Source organism: Nuphar pumila, chromosome 3 (genome assembly GCF_984573655.1).
Source record: "Nuphar pumila chromosome 3, dmNupPumi1.hap1.1, whole genome shotgun sequence".
Lineage (NCBI taxonomy): Eukaryota > Viridiplantae > Streptophyta > Magnoliopsida > Nymphaeales > Nymphaeaceae > Nuphar > Nuphar pumila.
The window spans coordinates 70503535-70530833 of record NC_143251.1 but is presented as its reverse complement, the minus strand read 5'-3'; positions in this window follow the sequence as shown (position 1 = coordinate 70530833).

Sequence of the window (27299 nt, the reverse complement as noted above, 5' to 3'; positions counted from 1 at the left end):
ATAGATTCAAGTCTAGCAACAGGAGCAAATGTTTCATCAAAATCAATACCTTCCTCCTGGTTGTATCCTTGAGCTACTAGTCTGGCCTTGTTTCTTATAACATTACATGCTTCGTCTAGCTTGTTTCTGAAGATCCATCTTGTCCCAATGATTGGATGATCCTTTGGTCTAGGTACAAGATCCCAAACATCATTTCTTTGGAATTGATTCAGTTCTTCAGTCATGGCTAGCATCCAGAACTCATCAATGATGGCTTCATCAATCTTCTTTGGTTCAAGTTGAGAAATGAATGCCATGTTTGCAATCCGTTCTAGTTGAGCTCTCGTTTGAACCCCCTTTGTTAGTTCTCCTAAAATCTGCTTTTGAGGATGATCTTTGATATCGACAAAGGTTCTTTGATGATCATCTTCATTAACTTAGCTGTGTTATCTAAAAATAAATCTGTACTTCAACATCATCATCATTAGTTTGTATATGAACAGATTGATCAATAGATTCACAAAAACTAACATGCATAGATTCTTCAATAGTATTATGACTCTTATTGAAAACTCTGTATGCTTTACTATGACTTGAATATCCTAAGAATATGCCTTCAACAGATTTAGCATCAAACTTATATAGGCTATCTTTTGTGTTTAGGATAAAGCATTTACATCCAAAGACTTTGAAATAGTCTATTCTTGGAGTTCTGTCATAGAATAGTTCATAGGGAGTTTTATTTAATAAGGGTCTAATGAGAACTCTATTTGTTATGTAGCATGCAGTATTAACAGCTTCTGCCCAAAAAGATTTTGCAAGATTATTGTGTTGGAGCATAGTCCTGGCAGATTCCTGAAGGGTTCTATTCTTTCTTTCTACTACACCATTTTGAGGTGCAGCTCTAGGAAAGGCAAAGTTATGAGAAATACCATGCAAGTTACAAAATATTTCAAAAAGTTCATTTTCAAATTCTCCCCCATGGTCACTACGGATTTTAACAATAGAACAAGATTTTTCATTTTGTAATTTTTTACATAAGATTTCAAATTGACAAAATGTGTCACTTTTGTTTTTCAAAAATATTACCCAAGTAAATCTTGAGTAGTCATCTACAATAACAAAAACGTATTTATTGTGATTATGACTAGCTACTCTAGAAGGACCAAAAAGATCCAGGTGGAGAAGCTCTAAAGGTCTCTTACTTGAAATGATATTTTTTTATTTGAAAGATGATTTTGATAATTTTCCTAATTGACATGCATCACAAAAGTAATCCTTTTTAAAAGAGATTTTGGGTAACCCACGTACTAACTTATTTTTAGCTAATTTAGACATGTATTTAGAATTTACATGACCCATTCTTAAGTGCCATAAATGTTGAGAGTCATTATTAGCTATAAGACAATGTTCTGTGATGTTTTCTAGGTATAGTTCATATATATTATTCTTTCTTATACCTTTTAAGATGATGTTTTCATTGGTGTCTGCTATGAGGCATGCATCATGATTAAAGCTAACATTATAACCTGTGTCACACATTTGACTGATACTTAGTAGGTTATGTTTTAAGCCTTTAACAAGGAGAACGTCTTTGATAAGAGGTTTATCTATGTTACCAATATTTCCAATACCAATTATCAAACCTTTGTTGTTATCTCCAAAGGTGACGGTTCCTCCTTCTTTATGATGAAGAACAGCAAAAAGGTCTGGATGTCCTGTCATGTGCTTTGAACATCCACTATCTAGTATCCATCTGTTCTTCTTCTTTGGAGCCTGCAAAATATTAAGTAAATCTCCTTTTTGGTACCCAATCGGGTCCTTTTTTGTTAGACTTTGGAACCCATATCCATTTGGATTTGGGTTTGTCTATATCTTTAGAGGAGTTAAAAAGATTATCATTATAATACTCTTTATTTGGTTCAGATGAACTTTTCACAAACGTGGTCTTTTGATTCATACAAGAAGGTTTTTTGAAATGAGAGTAGCCACTACCATTCTTGTAAAAACAGACCTTCTGAGAGGATAAGAGTTTATCCAAGTTCTCTTTACCTTTAGTAAACTTGAAAACCGTTTTCATGAGGTTCTCAGTTTTACTTTTTAGCTCTAAAATTTCTACTTGCATATTTTTAGTTTTGGAGCTAGTAGAAGAAATTTCAGACATAAGCATAAGACTTTCCTTTTTCAACTCAGAATTTTCACTGCTGAGTTTTTCATTTTCTTGGGAAAGCTTTAAATTTTCAGATTTTAAATCTTTATTTTTGAAACTCAATTTTCTAGATTCTTCAAATAGTTCTTGAAAAGCATCTAGAAGTTCTTCAAAGGAAAAATCAGAGATTTTACTTACCGAACTTTCGTTTGCCATGAAGCACATATTTGCAGTTTCGGCTTCATTATCACTTGACTCTTCACTAGTGGATGGTTCTGAATCATCCCATTGAGCATGCAGAGCCTTTTTCTTGAAGAACCTCTTCTTTGGTTCCTCAGTCTTGGACTTTCTTTTGAGAAGGGGACAGTCACGTTTTAAGTGGCCTGGCTTGTTACACTGAAAGCACATGGGATCTTCTTTAGGAGTACTGGATCTCGAAAATGAGATGCAATGACACGCAATGCTATGCAATGACATGCAATGCTATGCAGAATACATGCAATGACATGCAATGATCTGTAATGACTTATGAAATGGACAAACACTGGATGAGGGTGAAAATTTGGGGTGTTTACAGATTCCCCTCTTTGCTGCTAAGCCGGTTGAAAGCCGAGCTTAGTGGCAAAGAAAACACACCAAATTTGGATTATAAAAATGCCCCAGTTTGATAAATCTAACTGGGTATGAAAGAATTAATTCAAATGATGATGATAGATATGAAATGGGGAATAAGGAGAAAATTTTATTTCAAAAAGAAATGAGATTCAGGTTTTGCCCTTAACCTGGATGGGACGGGAAATACCTCGTATGGAACGAAGCTCAGGCTTAACCTTTAACCTGATTGGGAAATGAAATACCTCACCACGTGAGGCTCAGGTTTGTACCCTTGACCTGATTGGGCAGAGAATGGAATACCTCATCAAAGGAGGCCCAGGTTTATACCCTTAACCTGATCGGGTAGAAAATGAAATACTTCATCAAAGGAGGCCCAGGTTTATACCCTTAACCTGATCGGGTAGAAAATGAAATACCTCATCAAAGGAGGCCCAGGTTTATACCCTTAACCTGATTGGGCAGAAAATGAAATACCTCATCAAAGGAGGCCTAGGTTTATACCCTTAACCTGATTGGGCAGAAAATGGAATACCTCATCAAAGGAGGCTCAGGTTTGTACCCTTAACCTGATTGGGCAGAAAATGAACGGAATCCTCGAAAGAAGAGACTGTGATGGAACCTTCGGATTTCTGCACAATGAATCCGATAGGGGTTTTGCAAAAGGAAGGAAATTGGGGTCCCTAAAGTTTGAAAAGGGATTGATTTTGGGCGCCTCATTGCTGAGACTAATTAACTTTTGAAATTGCCTTTTGCTGAAATTGGTGGCTTAACCTCAAGCTGAAATTGAACTGTTTATGGTGGGACAGTGGGGACACAGGGAAGTGTGCGAATCTGAGAGCCCGTGCGCTCAGATTATACCAAAGAAGGGAAGGAATCTTGAAAACTCTCGTTATCAAGCCCTTAAAAGGGATAACAACTGATGTCATGATGCACCAAAGATGAACCTCAAGCTCTCGCTTCACGCCAGGATAGCTAGAAAATATTGTCAAAATGTTGAAAATTATTGTTGATTCAAAATAATTGAAAGTGATGCGCATTGTTTTGAAAGTATTCCCTCTTTTCTACCTGAAGTATTACCTCCGACTGGGCTTAACTCCGTAGAATCAAGATTCGAATTCAAATTGCTTGCGATTTGGCTTTCTTTCAAGGAAGCTATCAAATTCCTTGATATGGACGGGAAAGAAAGTATTCTTGATATTGCGAGAGCTATTGGTGAAAGAATATTGATAAAAGAATTTCACAAAATTAAAGAAGATTCTTGATAGATTCGGCAGTCTGATATCCTGGGATTCTTTTCTTATGATGATCTTTCTGCACTTTTTTTTTTTTAGCAGATTGGAGCTCTCTTGGATTTTTCGGGAATTACATCATCCTTCATTTTGGAGATGTCCTGACTTTTCTCTCTTTTTTTTTTTGGAAGGGTACATCACAAACTCCTTCATCTCAGAGATATTTTGATCCTTCTTTTCTCTCAGGGATTATCATGATGATTATTGGCTCTTTGGTAGGAAATCTCTTGATGATAGCAGAAATTAAATATCTTTTAGGGTTTGTCGGTAGGCTCATCACACTCGCCTTCATCTTGACGGTGATCTGAACTTTCCCTGAAAGGATCCGTCACAAACTCCGTCATCTTGAAGATGATCCAAATCTTCTTTGGCCCCGGGGGGTCGACTCGCTTAATTCACCTTCATCTTGACGACAATTGAGAGATCCCTTTTGCAGATATTTAATTGCAGCTTAGGTGATTGAGGAGATATGGAGATTGAGTGGATTTTTCTGTATCACCCAGGATATTTCGACTGCTTTATTTTTCAAGAATGATCTTTAAAAATGTGCCATTGACTGCGATCAATATCAATCACTCATGGCTTTGCAACAACATTGAATTCTCTTTGCTGGCCATATCGCGGATTTATTCTTCATCCTTTTGGTTGGCCAATAGAAAGATTTTGAACTTTGAATCCTTTTTCGCGAAAGCTTTGTCCTTTCAGAAGTAATACTGAGGGTATTCTGAAGTAATAATTTTGTGCAATAAAGATTTTTGAAATCAACAAATATTTGATGACAAATTGGCAAAATTTTCTTGAAATCCTTTTGTGAAATCGAGCATTTGAAGCACAACGCAACACATCCATGACAAAAATTCTCTTCTCCTTTCCCCAAAGGAGAAGATTCAGAAATTGGAATTTGGGAATTACTCCTCTCTTCCCTGAAGAGGAGGTGTTTGCAAAACGAACTTTCGAAGAGAAATTAAGCTTTCGTCAAAACTTCCTAACATTAGGCTTCTCTTATGGAAAGGGGGCCGGAATTGGTGAGGTTGGTAAATTGGTCATGAAGGAACGAGTTCATCACACTCTCCTTGAAAAGAGGGTCCTTCATGATGAAATGGCCTAGTCTGAAATTATGGGGCCACAAGGAAAGCAAGTCTCCGTCGAGTCTCTCCCTATAAAAAGGGTTCCTTGTGTGAAATTTGGAATTTTATTTTGCAAACGGTTCACAAAGACACGAGTCCCTTCAAACTCTCCCTAAAAAGGGGCTAAGTGAACGAATTGGATAGCATGCGAAAAGAGCGAGCTCCCTCGAACTCTCCCTATAAAAAGGGTCTCTCGCAAGAAAAAAAAAATTGGAATTGGGTATTGGGTGACCAAAAGGTCGAAATTTGGAAATTGGAATTTTGAAATTTGATATTTGAAATTGGAAATTGGAAATTGGAAATTGGAAATTGGAAATTGGAAATTGGAAATTGGAAATTGGAAATTGGAAATTGGAAATTGGAAATTGGAAATTGATAATTGGAAATTTGGAAGTTGGAAATTGGAAATTTGGGAATTGATTGACTAAAAAAGTCGAAATTGTGAATTGGTTTACTGAGAATGACATGGGTTCTATAGGGATTTAGCCTAATAACGACATTGGTTCAATTGAGAACGGCATTGGTTCACTGGGAATGACATGAGTTCTGTAGGGATTCGACCTACGAACTATCTATTCCATAGGGATTTAACCTAAGGATCACAGTTTAAGAAGGAATGATTCCAACTTGTGAGCTTTGAATGGACCAGTTGCTAAACTAGGTTTTTGAGGGAAGATTCGAATCGGAATTCAACTCTTCAAGGAAAACTAGATGAATTGGATTTTGAAAGAGAATTCGAGTCGGAACTCGAATCTTCTAGACCAGTTCTGAATTGGATTTAGAAGAAGATTCAAGTCGGGACTCGGATCTTCTAGACCAACTCTGAAGGAAAGGAAAACTCGGATCGGAACCCGAATCTTTGAAGGAAAACTAGATCCATCGTGGAAGGAGAAGAAATTCGAGTCAGAACTCGAATCCTGAAGGAAAGGTAGATCAATTTGGAATGAGAAGAAATTCGAGTTGGAACCCGAATGCTGAAGGAAAGGTAGATCAATTTGGAAGGAGAAGAAATTCGAGTCGGAACCCGAATCCCAAAGGCAAACTGGATCAACTAGAAGGAAAGAAAATTCGAGTCGGAACTCGAATCTCGAAGGAAAACTAAACCGGTTAGAAGGAAAGGAAATTCGAGTCGGAACTCGATTTCCGGAGAAAAACTAGATTAACTAGAAGGAAAGAAGATTCGAGTCGGAACTCGAATCCCGAAGGAAAACTAGACCGGTTGGAAGGAAAGGAAATTCGAGTCGGAACTCGAATTCCGGAGGAAAACTAGGTTAACCAAAAGGAAAGAAGATTCGAGTCGGAACTCGAATCCCAAAGGCAAACTTAAACCGGTGTGGAAGGAAAGGAAATTCGAGTCGGAACTCGAATTCCGAATGAAAACTAGGTTAACCAGAAGGAAAGAAGATTCAAGTCGGAACTCGAATCCCAAAGGCAAACTTAAACCGGTGTGGAAGGAAAGGAAATTCGAGTCGGAACTCGAATCCCAAAGGAAAACTAAATTAGTGGACACTGAATTTTAAAGTGTACCAGTGCAAACACCGGATTTTGAAAATGTGCCAATACAAGCATTATGTTTTGAAAAATTACCAGTACGAATACCGGGTTTTGGAAGATTACCAGTACGAGCGCTGGATTTTGGAAGGTTACCAGTACGAGCACTGGATTTTAAAAGGTTACAAGTACGAGCGCTGGATTTTAAAAGGATACCAGTTCGAGCACTGGACTTTAAAAAAAAGTACCCGCACAAACGTTGGGCTTTGAAAAAGTCTGACCAGTGAATACTGAATTTAGAAAGTTCGACCAGTAAAAACAGATTCAGGAAGTTCAACCAGTGAAAACTGGATTCAGGAAGTTCGACCAGTGAAAACTGGATTTAAGAAGTTCGACCAGCGAAAACTGGATTCAAGAAGTTCGACCAGTAAAAACCGGATTTAGGAAGTTCGACCAGTGAAAACTGGATTTAGGAAGTTCGACCAGTGAAAACCGGATTTAAGAAGTTCGACCAGTGAAAACTGGATTTAAGAAGTTCGACTAGTAAAAACCGAATTTAGGAAGTTCGACTAGTGAAAACCGGATTTAGGAAGTTCGACCAGTGAAAACCGGATTTAAGAAGTTCGACCAGTGAAAACTGGATTTAGGAAGTTCGACCAATGAAAACTGGATTCAAGAAGTAGGCTTCACCCGAAGGTTGACCGGTAAAAATGGTTTTGATAAAAACTCGGCCCGCAGGACGAACTTGAAAAAGGTTGGTGTTTAGAAAGCGCTTGATGATTGTAATGTGAGATTTTCAATCTTTTACCCTCACGCTGACCTAGACAAATGCCACGAGTCTCAGAATTCATCCCTTATCCTAAATGGGTATTGGATTGATGCAAGTTGATGTATGCAAAAATGCAAATGAATGCATGCAAATGCAAAATGATGTGAATGAGTACACATGTGTGCAAAATGAGAGATTTGCTTGTACCTGCCTGCATACAGGATGTTTTGAAGACAATTTTTAAAATAATGCCCTAGTGTAATGGGGGAGTAAGATATTGGATGAAAGGATAAATAATTGATATTTGGGGAATGTTCTCTGAAGATAACAGTGGAAAGATTGACGATGTGCTTCTTGATGAATTCGGGAGACACTCTGAAAGAGGTTACTCCTTGTAAAAAGACATTTTGTAAAGAAGGAGAAATACAAAAGATGATGCCAAACTATGAGGAAGATTGATAATTTTATTGATGAAAGAGATGAGACCATGCCATCCATACAAAATGACGAAAGCAAAATGCAAGAATGAAAGAGTGATGGCCTTGTCGCTCTTAAGGGGCTGATGAGCTGGTTGCTTTATCTTCTTCTTTGCCTTCCTGTTATCGTCGCGAAATTTTTCCCCCGTCTTCCCCTTCCTTGCGGAAGAGAGAGAGGGGAAACGCTTTCGCGCTTCAAACTTGACCGGATTTTGGAAAATGCTTTTGAAATACTCACCTCCGTTTTTGAAAATTGCGGGAAAATCCATGGGATGGGGCTCGACCTGTCGGTACGAGGTTCGACCGTTCCTGCTGCCTTTAACAGGGGTAATCGAACCAAGGACCAAAACTATGCTTGACTTAGTTAAATCATCGAAGTTATGTTCTATCCTAAATGCACAGAGAATTCAGGCATGTGCTATGAGGTTTTGGGAAAATGCAGCTTGGGAAAACATGATGTAGGCTTGGAAAATATTTGGAGTTGAAAAGATTCTCTCAGGAAAAAGATGAAAGTCAATTTCTCAGGAAAACTCATGTGAAAAAAGGGTTTTTGAAGTCACGGAAAAGTTCATGAAGTTGTGGGAAAATCATGAATGGTTGAAAATCCTGGGAAATTGGAAGTGATTCTTGAGAAAAGATGAACCTTTTGAAAAGGGAAACACTTCTTAGGAAAACTTGGACTTTGAGAGTTTTCTTAGGAAAATGATGGAAGATTTATAGGAAAACTCATTGGAGAAGGAAATTCAAAACTTGGGGAATCGAAATCCTGGGAATTTTACCTTTTGAAATACTTGGAAATCGATTTTGGATCTTGGAGAAAGATTGGAAAACTCTTTTGAATCTCTTAAGAAAATATCATTTTCCAGGGAAAACTGTGGAGAAACTTGTCTTTGGAAAACCGATTTTGAAAAATCCTTAGAGTTTCTTGAGAAATCGATTTCTTGAGAATGAAGTTTACTTGAGAAAATCTTGAGAAAATCAATGATTTCATGATGCAAATGACATGAGTGAATGAATGCACTTTGAAAAGATTTTCTGAGGAATTGGTTGGAAAATGTGCATTAAGTCCAAATAAATCCTTCACATATTCTGACTGTGGCCATGAATATATTCAGAACTTAGTTGATTTGATGCACATGATTTTGAAAACTTTGGAAATATGATATGCATTTTAAGATAGCCTAAGAGTGTAGGCTCAATGTGACTAGTAGAAAGATGACGGATCTGGGTCTCGTCCATATTCCGACTAGGGCCGTAAATATGGATCCCACCGAGTCCATCAACTCCCTAAGAGTTGGTGCACGTGCCATTCGTGAACATCCATAGTGCTTTTGAAATAAAATGCATGAATCATATAATCAGGATATTGCATAAATTCAAACTATATGATATGCATCCTAGTCTAAGCAGGAAATTAACTCTCTTATTCCAAAATTTACATTATTACATCACTAAATAAAGGAAATAAAAGAAATTTGCAGACTTCAGCTCCTTCTTTTGAATGTTCCTGCCAAACTTGAAATAGGGTTAGCTCAAATATGTGGGTTTTTCCAAGATTTTCCAATAATATCAGGAAATTATTAGACTTAATTAGATATAAACCCTAATCTTATGCTTCCTTGATATTTGAAATGATGTAAATGCAGGAAATTCAGTAGAAAACAGTTTGAAATTCGGAATTGGGGTCAAAATGACCAAAATACCCCTAAAATTAAAGTTACACCTTTAAAATCAGGGTTTTTTGAAGGAAAACTTGGTAAAATTAAGATTTCAAAATTCAAATTGAATCCAATGATGATGAAATGCAGTGAGAGACATGATGACATGCTGCTAAATACATTAAGGCTGTAAAATCAGAATTTGGTATTTTGCAATTTATCAAAAATAACGATTTTCGCTTGTTTTTCACTTGGATCCGGGTCCTGCGGGACCCTATTTTGGTATTATGGCTAATCCGAACCTCAAATGGATTCCAAATTGCACCAAATTCGGTATGAAGCATCTACTTACTCTGATAAACAACCTAGAATGCTAAAAATCACGAAATGATATGATTTAAATGCTAAAATTCAAAGAAAGTCCTAAAATGGTGGATTTTGCCTATGGATCTGAACCAAATGCAATGCCTAATATGATAATGCAAGATTTACACCATGGAAACTTCTGATATTTTGCAGACTGCTAAAATACCCGAAATGGAACATTTTTGGTTTTTACAGCCTCGGGATTTGAGCCATGGTGAGTTCGATAACATAGATTTGGTTCTGACAAATGTAAAAATCACCCTAATCTGATGTAAAATGCTAAAAAAATATAAACAGCCATGGAAATTTATGAAATTAATCAGAGCTACTCAAGACACCTACATGAACAACTTTCATGTTTATGACTTCGGCATTTGATCAACGGAAACACAGATAAAAATATAACTATTCCTGCCTAAACTAACAGAACAGACAAATGTAGCAAAACAGGGGACTGACAAAAAAAATCCGAAGCAGGTATCAACACTGTTCTAAAAATCACAGGCTTTCAGATGAAAACGGAGGACACCTCGGACATAACTTTGACTTTTTACAGTTTTAGATTTAGAGCAACACACAAAGAGAAACCATAGCCCTAAGTCGATCCAAAATCTCAAAGTCCCAAATTAGGCTCTGACACGTGTCCCGAACTCTTGGATTTTTGTCAGACATTAATAACATCGGCAAAACATGAAAAAATCATATTAAAACTAGACATTCTCCCGAGTTCAGAACAGTTTTCGGATCGAAAATCGAATCTCCCATGAGGGATATCTCGATTTTACAAGTCGTCAAATGATTTTCAAAACGCATCCCGGGTAACAAAACCTGTCTTGCCATTTTGAATGTTTACCGCAGTAAACAAATTCAAATGCCTCTGAATTTTTGGCAAAATTTTAGGGACACCTATGGACGCATTCTGTGATTTGTTTGGGATTTTTAATAAAAAATAAATGCATGAAATGACATGTGGACTGACTGACAAAAACAGAGACCTACTGAAAATAAGCAGAATTGAAATGGATGCTAAATTAATCCTAATTAATTCATGAAATGTACTAAATGAATGAAATAAAATGCAAATTAAATCTAGCTAACTACATGCATGTTAAAAATCATCAAGGAAGCATAATTAAACATTTTTATATATGTCGTTTTATGAGAATAACTAAATCCATCTCTCGGATGAGCTCTTTCTTCAAACGACTCCCGAATCGAATCATGGCATCAAATCAAGGGGAAAATAAGTGCACCTTGCTTCGTTACGCAGCGTAGAAGTTCTTGAAAGGGGCGGCTATCACGAGCTTCCTTCGTCCTTCGCTCCGGGCTTCGGATGGTTCACCAAAATCGACCTATGCTTCAATCGAATTGGCCACTGCACGAACTTTACTCCACCTTCTCCAATGAGCCAAAGGGGGCACGATTTCCAAAGTTCAAAATCAGATTTTAGGAAGGCTAGGTCAGATTTTCAAGTTCACAAAAATGGTCTCCAAAGATGCTCTTTTCTCCTGGGCGTGGAGCCTTGTTTTTATAACTTTTCTGAAGAAATTTGAAATTCAAAAGGCTCAATCTGAGCCCTCCATGTGGCGCCATCTCAGGGGGTGCTATCTGAGGGTTTGAAATTCGAATTTGGCTTTTGCAGGGAGCCCTCAGGTGGCGCCACCTCATGAGGCTATTTTGATTTTTGAGAAAAATAAAAAAATGGAAATTTTGTGGGTGAGACAGCTCAGCAGGGGAATTTGGAATTTTTCAAAAGTTTGCTTGATTCTCTCTGCAGGGAACTCCCAGATGGCGCCACCTCAGAGGGTGCTCTCTTGGAGTTTGAATTTCAAATTCACCTTTTGTAGGGAGTCTTCAGGTGGCGCCACCTCATGGTGGGCTACCTTTATTAAAAATAAAATAAAAATCAAAAAAATGGAGCCAAGTGGAGTCCTGGAATGGTGCCACCTCAAAAGGTGTTTGACACATGTCAGAAGGTCAGAGCAGTGGGCTCAGAAGGCGCTACCTCAGAGGAATTTGAATTTTGCTTTTTTTGGTGAAAGGAGATCTGGACATGTGGCAGTCCAGAACGGTTCCAAGTGTCAGCCTGCTGGAGAGGTTCTTCAGATGGCGCCACCTCAGAGGAGAATTCGAATTTCAAATGGAGGTTGGCCCTGGAGGAATGGAGGATGGACATGTGGCGCCACCTCAGGGTGGCTTCTATAATGCCATGTGGCAAGAGGGAGGAAAAGGAGGGAAGGGACATGTGGCGCCCTCATAGGCCATCTGGAAAAATCAGAGCTCCGGATTTGCGCCACCTAAACCTTGTTTGAACATTTGAATGGTTTGCTTTTTCTGAAGAAAGCCAGAAGTGACATGTGTCTCCTACTTTTCTGAAAAAAAAGTAGGGAGAAGACATGTGTCCTCTACTTTTTCTGAAGGAGTGAGAAGGAGACATGTGTCACCTGCTTTTTCTGAAAGAAGCAGAAGATGACACGTGGCAGAGGGGAGAGAAGGAGGGCCAGGCCATGTGGCGCCATCCCAGACAACATGGAAAAGGTAGAAGTTCAGGATTTGCGCCACCTATGAGGAGATTTGAACTTTTGAATTCTAGTTTTTCTGAAGAAAGCAGAAAATGAAACATGGCATCTACTTTTTCTGAGAAACTGAGAGATTGCCATGTGTCCTCTGTAGGAGACACACTCCAGATGGCGCCACCTCAGAGGAGACAAGCCTACCTTTTCTGTAGGAATTTAGGAGTGACATGTGTCTCCTACTTTTCTGAGAAAAGTAGGGAGAGACATGTGTTAGGTTACTTTTCTAGAAGGAGGGAGAGGTTGACACGTGTCCCCTGCAGGAGACACACTTCAAGTGGCGCCACCTCAGAGGAGACAAGCTCCACTTTTTCTAGACAGGACAACCTATGACACTTGACATCTCCTGGTAGTCTTGGAATGACACATGGCGCAGGATGGATAGGGTGACACATGGTAGATAAATGGGATGACATGTGGCGGCTTCTTAAGGTAGCCCCACACTGACACTTGGCATGGAAATGGGGGAGAGAGGAAAGACAAGTGGCACCAATCCAGGGGACAAGGCTCCTATTTTTTTGGGTTTTTCAAAATTCAAATTTTCAAAAGGAAAGCTTGTGTGACGCCACCTCAGTGTGGGTCCCACATTGCTTCTTTATTGAAATAAGGATAAAACCACAACTTCTTTTTGGAATTTTCATAAAATCTGAACTAATTGGTAAAACAAGAATTTTTGGAAAGAGTTGGCCCCTGTAGGGCAATTTTGTAAAAGGAAGATATTTGAAATTGTCAAAAGGGCAAGATCTGAGGTGAAGTGGCTGAAATCCATATTGAAAACTATCCAGATCGTTTTCCTGAGAAAATATTTTGAAATTCAGAGTCCTGGGGGTAAAATGGGAAGAATTGATAATTTTGAAGACCCAGGATTTTGAAATTAATTTTGAAAAGGGTTAAAATTCTAATCTGGATTGAAAATTTTGAAATCAAGAGTTCTGGACCTCGAAATGACATGCTGTGCAGTGCAGTGATTTGAAATGCTCATGCAATGATATGCAATGTCATGTCTTATGCAATAGAATCTTGAACCAAGACTTGGAGATGTCTGTCTCCTGTCAGGAGTAAAATTTTGAACATTTGAGATAAAAAATAGAGAAATTGCGAGTTGCAGATGAAATTTAGACTTTTGCAAGGTTCGGGCTCATAAAATAACCATTTTGCCCTCCGGCGATTTCAAAGGTTGAATGATGATGTTTGGTGGAAATGTCGGGGAGGTGAGTGAAAATTTGGGGTGTTTACAGATGCCCCTCTTTGCTACTAAGTCGGCTCATGGCCGAGCTTAGTGGCAAAGAAAAACACACCAAATTTGGGCGATACATAAAAAAATGCCCCAGTTAGAAGGATCTGACTGGGTGTGAAGAAATTAGCCCGAGGAAGATGGTAGATATGGAGAGAAAAGACTCACTCTGTGAGAGCGAAATTCAGGTTTCATACCCTTAACCTGGATGGGACAAAAATACCTCGCATGGAACGAAGCTCAGGTTTGAACCCTTAACCTGATTGGGGAAATGAAATATCTCATTGAAATGAGATTCAGGTTTGTACCCTTGACCTGATCGGGCGGAAAATGAAATACCTCTTTGATTGAGGCTCAGGTTTGTACCCTTATCCTGATTGGGTGGAAAATGAAATACCTCTTTGGATGAGGCTCAGGTTTGTACCCTTATCCTGATCGGGCGGGAAATGGAAATACCTCATTGGTTGAGGCTCAGGTTTGTACCCTTATCCTGATCGAGCGGAAAATGGAATACCTCTTTGAAGGAGGCTCAGGTTTGTACCCTTATCCTGATCGGGCGGAAAATGAAATACCTCTTTGAATGAGGCTCAGGTTTGTACCCTTATCCTGATCGGGCGGACAATGGAATACCTCTTTGATTGAGGCTCAGGTTTGTACCCTTATCCTGATCGGGCGGAAAATGGAATACCTCTTTGAAGGAGGCTCAGGTTTGTACCCTTATCCTGATCGGGCGGAAAATGAAATACCTCTTTGAATGAGTCTCAGGTTTGTACCCTTATCCTGATCGGGTGGAAAATGAAATACCTCTTTGGATGAGGCTCAGGTTTGTACCCTTATCCTGATCGGGCGGGAAATGGAAATACCTCATTGGTTGAGGCTCAGGTTTGTACCCTTATCCTGATCGGGCGGAAAATGGAATACCTCTTTTTGAAGGAGGCTCAGGTTTGTACCCTTATCCTGATCGGGTGGAAAATGAAATACCTCTTTGAATGAAGCTCAGGTTTGTACCCTTATCCTGATCGGGCGGACAATGGAATACCTCTTCGAAGGAAGAGACCATGATGGAACCTTCGGATTTTGCACAGTAAATCCGACAGGGGTTTTGCAAAAGGAAGAAAAATGGGGTCCCTAAAGCTTGAAAAGGGATTGATTTTGGGCGTCTCATTACTGAGACTAAAATCAGCTTTTGAAATTGCCTCTTGCGAGAAAATGATTGGTGGTTTGACCTTGAACCGAAATGGGACTGTCTATGGTGGGACAGTGGGGACACAGGGAAGTGTGCAATCTGAGAGTTCATGCTCTCGAAGAAGGGAAGGAATCAAGTCCTTAAGAAGGATTTAAAATTGGTGTCTGGATGTATCAAAGACAGACATCAAGCTCTCATTTCACGTCAGGATAGCTAGAAAATATTGTCAAAATATTGAAATTTTATTGTTGATTCAAAATATTTGAAAATGTTGCACATTGTTGCCAAGATATTCTTTTCTCTTCTACCCAAAGTATTACCTCCAAATAAGGTTCACTTCGTAGAATCGAGATTTGAAATCCAAATTGCTCGCGATTGACCTTCTTCAAGGAAGCCATCAATTTCCTTGATATGAACAGGAAAGAGAATTTGATATTATGAAAGCAGTTGATGAAAGAATATTGATAATAGAATTTCACAAGATTAAAGAGGATTCTTGATAGACCGGGCAGTTTGATATCCTGAGAGCTTCTCTCATGATAGTCTTTTTGCACTCTTTTGGCTCTTCTTTGAGTTTTTTGGCTATATTCTCCTTCATTTTGGAGATGCTCTTACTTTTTCTCTCTTTCTTTTTCCTCTCTTTCTCTCTTTTGGGAAGGGTACGTCACAAACTCCTTTATCTTGGAGATGTTTCGATCCTTCTTGGGCGATGGGTTTGGAGATCTTTGGGTGATAGCTGAAATTAAATATCTTTTAGGGATTGTCGAGAGGTTCATCGCATCTGCCTTCATCTCAACAGTGCTTTGGACTTTCCCTGGAAGGATCCGTCACAAACTCCATCATCTTGGAGATGTTTCGAATCTTCTTTGGCCCCGGGGGTCTACTCGCCTAATTCGCCTTCATCTTGACGACAGGTGAGAGATCCCTTTTGCAGATATTTAATTGCAGCTTAGGTGATTTTGAGGAAACGGGGCTTGGGTAAATTCTCTCTTTTCTAGCACTCAGGATATTTCCACTGCCTTGTCTTTACAAGAATAATCCTTAAAGATGTGCCATAACTGCGATCAATATCAATCAACTACGATTTTCAATAACATTGAATCTTCTTTTCTGGCCATATCGAGGACTTGTCCTTCATCCTTTTGGTTGGCCAATAAAAAGAATTTGAATTTTGAATCTCTTTTCGCAGAAGCTTCACTCTTTTGGAAGTAATGCTGACGGTAAACTGAAATAAAGATTTGTACAATAAAGATTCTGAAATCAACAATTGATTGACAAATTGACAAAATTTTCTTGAAATCCTTGGTGAAAATGAGTATTTGAAATCCGGCTCAACACATCCGTGACGAAAATTCTCCTCTCTTTTTCCCCAAAAAGAGAGACTCGGGCTTAGCCCTTACCTGAATGGGAAATGGAAAATACTCCTCTCTTCCCTAAAGAGGAGGTGTTTGCAAAACGAACTTTCGAAGAGAAATTGAGCTTTCGTCAAAGCTCCCTAATATTAGGCTTCTCTTATGGAAAGGGGGCCGATAATAGTGAGGTCAGAAAATTGGGTCATGAAAGGAACGAGTCCATCACACTCTCCCTGCAAAGAGGGTCCTTCATGATGAAGATGGCCTAGTATGAAATTAGGGGTCACAAGAAAAGCGAGTCTCCGTCGAGCCTCTCCCTATCAAAAGGGTTCCTCGTGTGAAATTGGAAATTGTTTTGCAAACGGTTCACAAAGACGCGAGTCCCTTCAAACTCTCCCTAAAAAGGGGCTAAGTGAACGAATTGGATAGCATGCGAAAGAACGAGCTCCCTCGAACTCTTCCTAAAAAAAGGGTCTTTCGCAAGAGGAAATGATTGAAATTGGATATTGAGATTGATTGACCCGAAGGTCGAAACTGGAAGTTGGAAATTGGTTGTTGAAAATTGAATGACCCGAAGGCCGAAATTGGATGACCTGACGGTCGAAATTGAGAATTGATTGACCCGAAGGTCGAAAATTGGAAATTGATTGACCCGAAGGTCGAAAATTTGGCAATTGATTGATCGAAAGGTCGAATATTGGAAATTGGTAATTGAAATTGAGAATTGGAAATTGGGTGACCCAGAGGTCGAAATTGGAGAATTGCCTGATTTGAAGATTTAAATTGAAATTTGGAAGGCAAAATATCAAATTTGAGCAATCGACAGACCCTGAGGATCAAAATGACTTGTATCAACAAGGGAGAATGATGAGTTCGAGTCAGAGCTCGAATAAAATTCAGAGATCACGAGTCGGAACCCGGATCAACAGAAGAAAATGAAGCGCTCGAGTCAAGGCTCGAGTAACTAAAGAGATCTCGAGTCGGAACCCTGTAAACACCCCAAATTTTCACCCTCATCCAGTGTTTGTCCATTTCATAAGTCACTACAGATCATTGCATGTCATTGCATGTATTCTGCATAGCATTGCATGTCATTGCATAGCATTGCATCTCATTTTCGAGATCCAACACTCTTATTTCAAAACAATCAATCCAGATTTGAATTTTAAAGCTTTATTTCAAAATCAATTTCAAAACCTGGGTTTTTATTCAATACTCTGTCATTTTCCAACCCCAGGACTTTATATTTCGAAATATTTTCTCAAGGAAACAATCTGGATTCATTTCAAATTCAAATTTTAATCGATTTCAAGTCACAGATGAGACCCATTGAGGTGGTGTCGCTTCTGAATTCCTCTATTCATCAAATTTCTCAAAATTTTGAAAGTTTCAGTCCGATCAGGACTCTGTCTCAGAGTCCTGATCCGGTCAGGAGTCTGTTTTTAAGTCTGTTTTACTTCCATTCTCAATCTTTTTTCGTTTGTTTTCGAAATCTAGATCATTTTACAGAGTCCAGTTAGTTCAGGACTCTATTTTAGAGTTCAGTCGAGTTGGGAGTCTAACCCTGACTGTGTTTTCTGACTTATTTCATCATTTCTTGATAAAATCTTTTGAAAATTCTTTCATTTGGCTTTTAAAATCTAAAATCTCAGAGTCCTAAGAGTTCAGGACTCTAACCCGGAGTTCCAGTTCGCTTGAGACCCTATTTTCAAAGATCTTGAATTTCAAATGTCAATTTTAACCCTTTTTTAAAGCCATTTTCAGTGTTTATTTCAAAAATGTTCAAAATTCGATGTGGGCCCACTCAGTTGGCACCATATCCAGAGGAATTCTAACTCAGTTAGGACCTTATGCCATTTCAAAAATCCTAATTTTAAGTTTACTTTTGAAAATCTTTTGAAAACTCCTTCAATTTCAAGTTTTAAAATCACTTTTTGAAAAACTCAAGTAGGGCCCACTCGGGGTGGCGCCATATTCGAGTAAGTCAGGGCTAGACTAGGGTTAGTTGATGTCTTGGTTAGTGTTAGAGGTTTATAAGAGTCAAAACCATTTTGAAAAACTCATTTTTGAAAGTTAGTTTTTAAAACTAGTGTTTTTAAATGTTTTTAAATGTTTTTAAAGGTGTTTTAAAAACCCAAATGTGAAAGATGCCAAGTGGCATCACATTTGAGGGTTTTCTAGGTTTAGTTAGGGGCTAATTAGGGATTAATTAGAGTCCCACCTAGGTTAGAAAACCACAAAAAATCGTTGCCTTTAGTGGATTTATTAGAAAGAGTCCTAAAAAATGAAAAAACTCTTAATTAACCCTAATTAAGTGACTTTTTGAAAAACTATAAAAAGGGACCTAAAGGGGGCCAAAAGGAGGGCTCTTTTCTCTCAATTTTTCGTGGCCTCTCTCTCCTCTCCAGCACCTCCACCTTCCTCCATTGCAGCTGCAAGCACCAAGGTAATATTTTTAATATTTTTTAGTTTTATTTAATACTTTTTCATGTTTTAAATCAATTTTAGCCATTGGTGTCATCCCCTTCATGGATTAAACCATGGATTCAACCTCAAGAACCATCAAGAATCAGCAAGAACGATCTAAGAAGGTGATCTAACCCTGTTTTGGGTGATTTACAGGGATTTTAATCCATTAGAATTGATTTTAATATGGTTCTTTATATTATTAACCAATAAAATATATGATTTACCCTTTTTAATGGGTTAAATCTATGTTTTAAAGGTGATATCAAATTCCAGCCATTGATTCCCTGTTTTTAATTTATTTTCATGGTTTATTCATGTTTGTTTTACGTTCTACAGCATAAAAATAATTTTTATTTACTGTTTTATGGTTTATTTTATTTATTTACATTAGTTAATGCATGGTTTGTCAAGTTTCTTAAATTTCTGTGTGTTTTAGGTTTAGAACAGTAAAGATAATGTTATTTCGGATTGAAGTTCTTATTGTTTATTTCTGATTTGTTTATATGTGGTGAATACATGAGTTATTGAGTTACTGTAGAAAAATCAGAGGTTTTGGATCTCGGGAACCCTGTAAAAAAATCAGACATCAAATCGGGTTTTTAAAGCTTTAAAATCGTGGTTAAAATCAAGAAGGTAACTTGCTGTGATGATATTTCTCTCATCTTATATCCGATTTTAGATCTGTAAAGTGCTATGGATTCACATTGAGTAGATTTGTCCTCTGTGAAATGTTTGGATTTTTTTATCACTGTTTAGTATTTTTCCCCTTTTAGAGAATCTGTTTTTAAATTTAAAGCTCGTTAGGGTTTACCAAAACCCTAATCAGACTTGTGTTAGTCATAAATCCCAAACCACAGATCCGATTTTAGATCTGTAAAAAGTGAGTATTGTTATTTTTCTGTCTAATGTTCACCACTAAAATTTCAGAGATTTTTGTTTAGAATTGCTATTTATGTCTGTATTTTCAATCTGGAATAGCCGTTTTAATCCCTGTTAAGAGTGATATATTTTAGCTCAGATTGCCGGAAGGGTTTCTCACTAACCGGAGATGATTTTTCCGATCTGTAAATTGGGAAATCTCTGTTTTCCTTCCTAGTTAGTCTCTGTAAAATTTCATAAATTTCCATGGAGATTTGACCCCTGGTTCAGGTCTTGGACTGAGACTGGTTGGTGAATTAGGTCAAAAATAGCATATTTTTAGGATTTAATGCAATTTTCGGATTAATTTAATGTCAAAAAATTATTTTTATAATTCCAATTCGACATTAGGGTTATAACAAGTGCAGGTACCAATTTTTATGGATTTTGGAATCCATTTGATGGCTGAATTAAGCAAATTGGAAAACCGGGTTCTTGAAAGATCCAAAAACACTGCAAAAATCACAGTTTTTGTGATATTATTGGATTTTCGTGCATAAGCATATATTTTTAGGGTTTAATCATGTTCATAATCATATTAGGATGCTTTAGGTTTAATTTTATGCTCATTTGATTTCATTTAGTGCATAAAACCTAAGTTTTTACCAAAATCTATTTCAGAAAACCCTGATTTCAAGGCCATAGTCTTGCTATCGGCGGCAATTTGGTCATTTGACCTAAATTTCGAAATCCCTAACCCTAATTTCATATTTTTAATCATGTCATAGCATATTTGGTTTGAGTTTATTTCATTTAAACTTCAAAACTTGCATTTTATCAAAATATCTTTCTAAAAACCCTAATTTCAAGGCCATAGTCTTGTTATTAGGGGTATTTTGGTCATTTTGACACCAATTTCGAAATTTCATATTTTCTCTTTCATATTTATTCAATTTTATTTCATATTTTATCATTTTTATTTAAGGGAATCATGGCAAAAAGGCTTATATCTAGCAAAATCCAACAATTTCCTGATATTGTTGGATAAATCTAGAGAAGCCAACATATATTCATTAACAAGTTTTCTAGTTTTGCAGGTACATTGAAGACTTTATTTTTCATGTATTTAAATTTCAATAGTGATGTAATTTGTAATTAAACTTTGGAATAAGAATTTACATTTCCTGCTTAGCTTAGGTTGCATTGCATATAGTTTATTTTTATAATTTTAATGTGTGATGGATGATGATTCATGCATAATTTTACAAATTCACCATGGTCTACACGAATGGCACATGCACCAGCTTCTATGAAGTTTATAAACTTGGTGGAATTCGTATTTATGGCCATAGTCAGAATACGAATGATGCTTAGATTTATGATCTTCACATTAGCCACATTCAGCCTACACTCTTAGGCTAACTTCAAAATGCACTGCATTTCTCAAAAATACAAAAGCATTTCTCAATTCCTCAAAATCCATATTCATTCATTTCATGCATTTGTCAACTCCAATTCAAAATCCAAGTCAAGGAAATTGAATTCCTCAAAATCTCCTAAGTCTTATAGCAAAATCGATTTTCCCAAAGACATTGAATTTCAAAGGATATTTCAAGTATTTCCCAAGTTCCAAATTCAAATTTTCTAAGTTAGAATTTCAATTTCCAAGTTTGAATTCAGAGAAACCAAGTCTCTCAGAATCGATTTTCACTAAATGTCAAGGATTTCTCAAAATCGATTTTTATTTCTCTCAAAAGTATATTTCAAATCCCAATTCACGATTTCTCATGTGATATCATTTCCAAGATTTACATTTTCTGAATATTTCAATCATTCAAAGCAAACATCATGTTTTCAAATGTGCATTTTCTGAAAATTCATAGCACATGCCTGATTCTATGTGCATTTAGAAATTAGAATATGATTTAGACAAGTTGAATAGAGTAGAGCATAAGATTGATCCTTGGTTCAATTACCCCTGTTAAAGGTGGCAGGAACGGTTGAACCTCGTACCGACAGGCGAGTCCCATTCTTCGGAATTTTCCCACATTTTAAAAAACGAAGGCGAGTTATTTTCAAAATCTTTTTCAAAGGTCAGTTTGATTTGCAAAAGTAAAAATTTTGCGATGATAACAGGTTTGGCGACCGTGATGGGACCTGTCTTCGCCTGATCAATCTAATGCTCTACTTAGTTCAAATTGTCAAAATCGATTTCCATGGAATGTCAGCTTTGCTTTATGATATCATGTGAACCTAGGAGCCTAGACTTGAACCCAGCTGACATGGAATGCATATAGACTAAGTATGGTTTGGTAGGACCATATTGAGGAGGAAATTTTCATGCTCACATAGACTTAGGTCTAATACAACCCTCCTCAATCTAGGCTTGATTGAAAACAATGTTTGCTCCTTCAAAATTTTCAAAATCTCTATCTCTTTAGGTTTTAGAGCCTTCTGATTTGATTGCATGTGCTCATGTTTTCAAAAACCACCCCACCTATATTGTCCCGGTCTTCACGTTGCTGGGCTCTCTTCCAGAACCATAGTTCGGGACAGAGCCTCACAACTGGGCCACCTATTTGGGTGAAAACCCCCCTGCCACGTACCAAGGGCCATAGTCCAACGTATATCGGCAGATGCTCAAGGATGTTGGAAAACTTGAACCTAGAACCGGAGAATTTGATTTTATGCCACGTACATCGAGCCTTGGCTTGAGTATATAGGCATAACTGGATTGGATACAGTTGATCTGAACCTTAGAGTTAGGATTAAGGTCCTACAGCTATTTCAAAATTTGTGCATCTAGAGTCAGCTTTAAGGGAATGTTGTATGTGCATACTTGTTTGTGCAGAATGTGATTGAATATGTTATAGTCATATTTTCTAAAAATACTGGACGATTTTTCAAAATTCCCCAGTCCATATCCATGTACTGTCCATGTTTTAAATCCTGGACGATTTTCAAAACACTTCATTTTATAAAGTACTTCCTTATATTTCATCAAACCCTGGACGATTTTCCAAATTTCCCTTAATTTCCTTCAAAACTCCAGGTGATTTCCCATCTTTCCTGTCTTCTGGATCTCGAATTTCCTATTTTATTTTTATCCTGCCTGCATTTTCCTCAAATTTCCTGTATTTTCCCAAGTCTTATTCCAATTTTCCATGTCTTCCAGTCCGATGGCATCCAGTCAGCTTGATTCAGTCTTCCCTGAGGGTCACATCTCCTACGAGGTGCGACAAAGTCTTCCCGAACATCGAGTCCTCAGCACCGGATCCTTCTTTCCCCGGTGGTATTATTCATGGTTCAAGAACTTCTCTCGTATGTTTCCGGACCATCTGGACGAGTGTGGATTGGAACTGGCGTCCGCAGTGGGAAAGCAGACAGTCAACGGCAACTTGATCCATGCACTAGCAGAGCGGTGGAATCCGAGCACTTCTACCTTCTGATTCCCGTGGGGCGAGATGACAGTGCTGATGGATGAATTTTCAGAGATCATGGGATTGCCCGAGCCAGCCGGTCAGCCTGGAGATCCATTGGAGAAACAGTTTCTGATTAATGTTAAGGGTCTGGACCCTAAGGATGCCTTAGCTCGCATGACAGGACGCAAGTCTTGGCCATTGATAGAGGAGGATGGAAACGAATAGGTGGATCTGCACGAAATCTACCGACAGTATGGGACATTCGTAGAAGTCAGCTCGTTGTCCAGGACAGCTCGAGAAAGAATTCAGCATGCGATGGTTCTGTGCACGGTGGGATTAGCTTTCTTTCCCGATGGACGGAATTACATGGATATCAGAATAGTTCAGCTTCTAAGGAGATGGGGAAGTCGACAGACTAGCCACCTCTCGATTGCCATGGCCGCACTGGCCTTTCTATACCGAGGGTTGATCCGTTTCACACTCAGAGAGTCGATCCTAGTCGAAGGGCGCACCTATGCCTTGCAGTCTTGGTTCCTCCGGCATGTGCCAGTCCGAGCCAGTTCCGTCAGATACAATGGTGAAAAGCTTCTTCCAGTTGCGCGATACCGGTTCTTGATCGACAACCTTCAGGAGGAAGAGGTCGTATGGGATTACTTTGATCATCAGGAATCACCTCCCAGATACACTTATGCTTATGGCAAGCGATTCAGACTACTTGGCCCCTTCTTTTGCGCATACTATCATCCAGAGCGGTGTGTCAGGCAGTTCTCTCAGAGGCAGAAGCGCGTAGAGATTTGTCCACTAGCAGGGGTTCTGCCAGAATTCAACCTCGCATCAGATCAGTGGTCCGGAGCATACCATTCTGCCAGACATGGCTGGGATTCCTTTGTCAATCTTACTATTTTTCCTGGTCCTCGAGTGTCCTCTGATTATCCAGAGTGGTGGAAAATTGTTTGTCCCCCTCCCCTCTGTCAAGAGTATTATTGATAAAATCATGTTTTTCTCCTCAATAAAATTCCTTTATTTTACATCTCATCTTGGTTTGACGACCTCGCCTAGGTAACAAGGCATATTTCCAGTTGTTTATTTTGCAAAGAATAGCAGCGCAATTGTCGTAATTCCAGCGACGACTCAATCCCTAGTAATGGGATACTCTTTCAATTGTCTACCAAAATTCTCAACAGATATTTTCTTTCAACCAAATTTCCTTCAAAAGCCTAATCATCAGTTCTACCTTGCAGAGAGCATCAGTAACATTCAGGAGAGCATTTGTGATACTCGATGGGTTAGACAAGGTCCGAAAAGAAAACCTCATCAGTTAAAGGCGTTGCATACTCAGTCACTTCAGAAGAGGAAATGGACTCACCCCGATCAGTCAGAAGTCAAGGTCAGCAAGCAGAGGATGATGTTGATCCTCAGATATATGTTATGTTCAAAAAGATGATGACCAAAATGTTGACAGAACAAGCTGAAGCTAGTACAGAAAAGATCCAGGTCAAGCAGAGGGCAAAAGGCCGGTCAACCAAGAAAGTTTTAAAACTATCCAAGAAATATATCCAACACAAGGATACATCTGATGAGTCAGAATCAGTAGGCGGCACTGATAAAGAGTATGAAGTCTGGCAAGCACTTCAAAGATCCCCTCATAGGCAAGGGACAACCTATAAAGGGAAAAATCAAGCAATGGATGATCCGTTCCAAACACAGCTGAAGGAAATGGCAAAGAAGATTAAAGATTTGCAAGCCCGCGACAAGGGCAAGAAGGTCTTCAGGAGCAAAGATTTCTACAAGAGCATCACTCCCGTCAGGAATAATCAAGATTCAAAAAAGACAAATTCTGTTAAGGCCCACCGCGAGGGGTGCAAGGATAACAAGGGCAATCATACAAGTCAGAAAGAGAAATCTTTAAAGCAGAGTGAAAATTTGAGTCAACAGAAAGAGAAGAAAAAGCATGACGGTTGGGGTTACCATCGCGAATTCACTCCTCTAGATCAGCCCCTCGAAGAGGTCCTTGAATACATGCTGAGCAAAGGAATGGTTAAGCTTCCAAGAATTGCTAATCCTCTGGTCGCCCTAGGGAAATGGAAAGACCGCTTCTGCAAATTCCACCAAACAATGGGGCACGATATTGAACATTGTTTCGTCTTTAAAAATATCGTCCAAGATCATATCGACAAGAATCTCTTCATTGAAAATGAGAAAGAGTACTGGTCAACTGTCTTATTCAAGTCTCAGCAAAAATCAAGTACTCGACAAGAGATGCAGCGTGATGATCCAAACCAGGACCACAAGATGGCCCCGTTAGATCAAATACTCGAGAGTTTCTTGGAATACATGCACACAAAAGATACAGTCAGGTCTCTGAAGGCTCACTCCACATTTTCTACCAATTCCACCAGAAGTAGCAATGGACCAAACAAAAGAGGAGGTAGAAAAAATCATACTGGAGGCTCAGGAAATCCAAACTCAGAGAAAAATGATCTCGCAAGTCGGAAGGATAAAATGGACAAGCGAGATGACAAGTCTTCCTCAAGTGTCCAATTCGAATTAAAATTCCAAGGAAAACCAAAGCATGATGGTTGGGGGTATGATCGTAATTTTACTCCCTTAGAACAGCCACTCGAGCAAGTTCTGGAATACATGATAGCCAAAGGGAAGGTCAGACTCCCCAAGATAGCAAATCCTCCTGTGACCATGGGAAGGTTTAAAGATCAGTTCTGCAAATTTCATCGGGCAATGGGTCACTATACCGAGCATTGTTTTGTCCTTAAAAATATTATCCAAGATGTCATTGACAAGAATATTCTCGTTGGTGATGAAAAGGAGGACCATTCATCCTGATCATGTTTCTCCCCAATCATTCAAAAAATTGATAACACTAGCACTTTCCTAATTTCTCATCTTGCTTTTATTATTTCAAAGGGATGATGTAATCTCGTCTGTCTTTCCTCTATTTGTTACCTTTCCTTCAATACATCAATAAAGTTGTCAGTTTTTCTCGCAAGCTCGGTGCCATTTTTTTTATTCTCCTCGGCAAAATGATCTTTTATGAGGAATGACCTCTTCAGAGTCTCTTCTGAATCAATCAAAAGCCAATTGTCGTGTCACCTTCAGAGAGCGCTCCTCAAACATCAATCATTTATCCTTTTGTTCAAATTCTTCTTTCCCAGTTACACTGGGGTATTTTCAAAATTTTCATTTTATCTTCAAAACTTTCTGTATGCAGGCAGGATAAACAAATCTCTCATTTCACGCACTTGTGCACGCATGTGCACCCATTTACATTCATGTGCATTTGCATACATTCATTCGCATTCATCTGCATCAATTTGCATTTGCATCGATTACCCATTCAGGATAAGGGATAAATCCTGAGACCCCGACATTGGTCTAGGTCAGCGTGAGGATTGAAAATCTCATATTACAATCATCAAGCGCTTTCTAAACACCAACCTTTTTCAAGTTCGTCCTGCGGGCCGAGTTTTTATCAAAACCATTTTTACCGGTCAACCTTCGGGTGAAGCGAACTTTCAAAATCCAGTTTTCACTGGTCGAACTTCTTAAATCCGGTTTTTACTGGTCGAACTTCTTGAATCCAGTTTTTACTGGTCAAACTTCCTAAATCCGGTTTTTACTGGTCGAACTTCCTAAATCCGGTTTTTACTGGTCGAACTTCCTAAATCCGGTTTTTACTGGTCGAACTTCCTAAATCCGGTTTTTACTGGTCGAACTTCCTAAATCCGGTTTTTACTGATCGAACTTCCTAAATCCGGTTTTTACTGATCGAACTTCCTAAATCCGGTTTTTACTGGTCGAACTTCTTGAATCCAGTTTTTACTGGTCGAACTTCTTAAATCCGGTTTTTACTGGTCGAACTTCTTGAATCCAGTTTTCGCTGGTCGAATTTCTTAAATCCAATTTTCACTGGTCGAACTTCCTGAATCCAGTTTTCACTGGTCGAACTTCCTGAATCTGTTTTTACTGGCCGAACTTTCTAAATTCAGTATTCACTGGTCAGACTTTTTCAAAGCCCAGCATTCGTGTGGGTACTTCTTTCAAAACCCAGTGCTCGTGCTAGTAACCTTTCAAAATCTAGTGCTTGTGCTGGTAATCTTTTAAAACCCAGTGCTCGTACTGGTAATCCTTCAAAACCCAGTGCTCGTACTGGTAACCTTTTAAAACCCAGTGCTCGTACTGGTAATCTTTTAAAACCCAGTGCTCGTACTGGTAATCTTTTAAAACCCAGTGCTCGTACTGGTAACCTTTTAAAACCCAGTGCTCGTACT